A 4,930-nucleotide genomic window follows, 5' to 3' on the forward strand; every position below is an offset into this window, starting at 1 on the left:
TGAAATTTTTAGTTTAAAAGTTAAATGCATCTGTGGGTTGGTTAGATATGGACAGATCTCCACATAACAAATTTACATTCTCAACAGCATTGTAGGAGGGTGCTATGTCTCCACAAGCCTGCCATCAAATTAAATTGCCAAGTTTTTGAGCTTTTGTTGAGAAATGCTATCTCTAGGTAGTTGTAATGTATAAAGTTTAAAAAATCATTTTTCTTATATTTAAAAATATTTTATTACAAATTTTTAAAAATCATTTACTTATTATTTTAATTCACAATTTTAAATGATGAGTGAAGGTGAACATTTTTCATATGGCTAAACATATATGTAGATATAGGTACATATATATACACACACACTGTAAGTTTTCTGTTCATATATTTTGCCCAATACTTCTACAATTTATTTAAACTTTATTATTTATTTATTTATTTTTATATTTATTTTTCTTTTCTTTTTTTTTTTTTTTGAGAGAGAGAGTGAGGGGAAGGGACAAACCCAGAAGGGGACAGAGGATCTGAAGTAGGCTCTGTCAGCAGAGAGCCTGATGCAGGGCTCGAACTCACAAACCGAATGACCTGAGGTGAAGTCAGATGCTTAACTGACTGAGCCACCCAGGTACCCCAATCATTTTCTTTAAATTTGAAAAGGTCTGTACATATTAGAGATATTAGCCCAATATCTATAATGTATGTTACAAATATATTCTCACTTCTCATTTGCCTTTGATTACTTGATTTTTTTATCAAGCATGATACATTATTTTTGCTTTTTTGTCAAATTACGAATCTACTGCATTTATATTTTGAACCATTTCTATAAAGCTTTTCCCTATAACTATGTTATGAATTACAGATTATTCACTCATGTTATCTTCTAATACTGTATTATTTCTTTGCTTTACATTGAGAGATGTAACTCATTTAAAAGTTTTTCTTGTGAATGGTGTGAGAACTGGCTCTATTTTTTCATTTGATATGGCTCTCCAGCTCTCTCAAAGTCCATTTATATCCATTTAGTGATTCGAGATATATCTTTATAATACATTACAGTTTTACATGTAATTGTGTCCATTTCTGGATGTTCTATTTCATTTGAGTCTTATGCCTATCTATCCATGTGCCAGTAACACATGTTTTAATTATAGAGACTTTATAATATATTCTGTTCATGTCTTAGGGCTAGTTCCCCTCCAAAGCTCTTCTTTTCCTGTCTTTTCTAAGGTTTTTTTTTTCTCATGTATTTTTTTTTCATAGACTTTAGTATTGATCAGACTAGCTCCACAAAACCTCTTCTTAAAATTAAGATCACTGTCTCCTTCAAAAATAAATAAACATTAAAGAAATTTTTTTCAAGGAAGGACGCCCGGGTGGCTCAGTGGGTTAAGCGTCTGACTTTGGCTCAAGTCATGATCTCACAGTCTGAATTCAAGCACTGCATTGGGCTCTGTGCTGACAGCTCAGAACCTGAAGCCTGCTTCCGATTCTGTGTGTCCCTTTCTCTCTCTGCACCCTCTGCCCCTGCTCACACTCCGTCTCTCTCTCTCCCTCAAAAAATAACATCAAAAAAAAATTTTTTTTAATTAATATCATATTGTTTATACATTTACCTAGGAAGAAATTACATTAAATTTTTTTAAAATGTTTGTTTATTTTTGAGAGAGAGAGAGAGAGAGAGAGAGAGAGAGAGAGAATGAGCAGCGGAGAGGCAGAGAGAAAGGGAGACACAGAATCTGAAGCAGGCTCCAGGCTTTGAGCTATCAGCACGAAGCCCGATGCGGGGCTCAAACTCATGAACTGTGAGATGACCTGAGCCAAAATCAGATGCTTAACTGACTGAGACACCCAGGCACCCCTAAAGAAATTACATCTTGATGATGCAGTCATACTAACCAAGAAGAAGAGATTTGCCTGTTTGTCTATTTGCCAAAGTCTACTTTTATGTTGTTCGGCAACATGGAACAGTCTTCTGCATATAAGGTTTAATGAGTTTTGTCTTACTGATTGATTATTCCTAAGCATGTTATCTTTATATTTTCCTTATTGTAAATGGGGATTTCTCCTTCACTATGTTTTCCAACTACTTATTTATTTATGTATGTGAAACCTATTAATTTTTGAATGTTAATTTTATACCTTGCTGCAACGTTAATGGGAACATGAAAAAAAACATGCACACAAATGCACTGTGTTCATAAAGGTCTATTTCCTTAGTGATGGGTAGAGCATGTAACAATTAAATACATTTAAATAACATATAGGTGACTGCATGCTTACACCACTGGTAACTAGATAGATAACCAATTCAACTAGAAACCAGCTAACAAGTAACTGTCCAAATACTGAAAATGTAGCTTTTGTTTAGACCAGACTGTGTTTTGATCACTTTCTTGGGGGGAAAAAGTCTGCTGGTCACACCAGAAATATATGAAGGTGAAATCTTCCGACATCCATTCCCAGAGGTTTCTTTCAGCTGAATTAAGCCTCCAACTCCAGGGCAAACCCAGAGTTGAGGCTTCCAGCATGAATGCTTTTCCCGTCTACCAGAGCAGATAATGTAAGCTTGACCCCAGGCCTCAGAGTCTGAGTGTAGCCCACTCTAATTAAACTAGAGTCGTTGACTTTTGCAGAAATGGAAACAGTGGGACCCAACTGATATTTGGCCCCAATGACAAAGCGAGTGCATTTGGTAGCTGATGTGCAAGCAAGATTTACTGAAGTGTCAAGATCATCACATACTTTCTGATAAAATCTCCTCCAAATTCTGTCCCATCATTCTGTGTAGCTAGAAGTCCATGGTCCTGTGGCCCACTAAAGTTATTTCCTGTCAACTTTTGTTAAATTTTTATTTATTTTGAGAGAGGGAGAGAGAGAGAGAGAGAGAGAGAATGTGGGGTGGGGGAGAGGGAGAAGAAAAGAGAGAATCACGAGCAGGCTCCGCACTGTCAGCACAGAGCCCAACTTGAAGCTAGAGCTTGCGATCTGTGAGATCATGACCTGAGCCCCTCAAATTTTAATATAATTTAAACCGTATCCTGCATAAAGAAAACTTCGTAAGCGGGGTGCCCAGGGGGCTCAGTCGGTTAAGCCTCCAACTTCATCTCAGGTCATGATCTCATGGTTGGTGAGTTCAAGCCCCGTGTCGGGCTCTATGCTGACAGCTCAGAGCCTAGAGCCTGCTTCAGATTCTGTGTCTCCCTCACTCTCTGCCCCTCCCCCCTCGTTCCCTATCTTTCTCTCTCAAAAGTAAACATCAAACAAGAAAGAAAGAAAGAAAGAAAGAAAGAAAGAAAGAAAGAAGAAAATTTTGTAAGTAAAATTATGGAATAGAATAAGTTTAAAGGGATATCTCAGAAATAATGTGTGGGCAACCTGGGTTGATCCATTGCTTAAGCGACTGACTCTTGATTTCGGTTTGGGTCATGATCTCACAGTTATAGGGTCTGCACTGATAGCACAGGGCCTGCTTGGGATTCGGTCTCTCCCTCTGCCCCTTTCCCACTTGCTCTCTCTCTCTCTTTCTCTCTCTCTCAAAGTAAATAAACATTTTGGAAAAAAGAAGAGGAGTGCCTGGAAGGCTCAGTCAGTTAAATATAAGACTCTTGATTTTGGCTTAGGTCATGATCTCATGGTTCATGAGATCAAGCCCCATGTCAGGCTCTGCACTCACAGCACAGTATTGTGGTGAAGAGAGTGGGATTTATTTATCTTTTATGCAGAGAAGGATCTAAATGGAGGTGGGAAACAAGTTGCTTATTGGTTTTTGGTTTGTTTTTTTTTTTTTTTACCATATACAGTTTGTTTCCACGGGGAAATTACAATAGACAACCTGCTGTACATCAGGTACAATTCACTACGTTATGTCATTTGACTATTACAAAAACTCTTGAGGTAAATAATTGGAATTATTATAAAGGTAAATAAAGGCCCCCACCCTGGCCCCCAGCACCCACCCAGTCGGCCCGGCTCAGCCATGTTCAGGGCAACCCTCATCTTCAACAACCACAGGAAGCCGCAAGTCTCCAAGTTCTACCAGCCGCTACAGTGAAGATACACAACAACAAATCATCAGGGAGAGATTCCATTTGGTATCTAAGAGAGATGAAAATGTTTGTAATTTCCTAGAAGGAGGATTGTTAATTGGAGGACCTGACAACAAACTGATTTATATGCAACATTATATTTTGCCTTCTGTGTGGATTCTTCAGAAAAGTGAACTTGGCATTTTAGATCTAATTCAAGTATTTGTGGAAACGTTAGACAAGTGTTTTGAAAATGTCTGTGAACTGAATTTAATTTTCCATGTCGACAAGGTTCACAATATTCTTGCAGAAACGGTGATGGGGGGAATGGTGCTGGAGACCAACATGAATGAGATTGTTACACAAATTGACGCATCAAATAAACTGGAAAAGTCAGAGGCTGGCTTAGTAGGAGCTCCAGCCCATGCTGTATCAGCTGTAAAGAATATGAATCTTCCTGAGATACCAAGAAATATTAACATGGGTGACATCAGTATAAAAGCGCCAAACCTGCTCTCTTTTAAATAATAAAAAAACAAAATTTAAAAGGCCACTCCTGGGTAAAATCCAGGGGGAGAACTCATCTAAGTTCACCATGAAGTCATTTACCAAAAATAGAGGAGGAGACTCTTAACTTTTGTTCTTGGATTGAAGTCAAGGTACTATAGAGAAGTTGTGTAAAACCCGTATGGAAGTTCAATGTGGCTTTTCCTGCTCAGTGATTTTGAAGAAATGGGATCGTTCTAGTGTGATAGTTCCCTTTCTTTTCTAAACTGCATTCCCGTGCCCACCTAAGGCATGCCTCTATGTATGGACTACTACAGTATTTCAAAAAGTGTCTGAGGCATTTCTTTCAACTATGTACAATCCAAACTGTTGCTGTTTTGTATGGATCACCCGTGCAGCATT

At 38.0% G+C, this 4,930-nt stretch overlaps 1 pseudogene; it reads left to right on the forward strand.

Moving 5' to 3' along the window:
* Positions 1 to 3,839: 3,839 nt before the first annotated feature.
* On the forward strand, positions 3,840 to 4,549 carry LOC132662327 (AP-3 complex subunit sigma-1 pseudogene; annotated as a pseudogene).
* Positions 4,550 to 4,930: the final 381 nt, after the last annotated feature.

Source organism: Panthera onca, chromosome D1, assembly GCF_046562875.1.
Source record: "Panthera onca isolate mPanOnc1 chromosome D1, mPanOnc1 haplotype 2, whole genome shotgun sequence".
Taxonomy (NCBI): Eukaryota; Metazoa; Chordata; class Mammalia; order Carnivora; family Felidae; genus Panthera; species Panthera onca.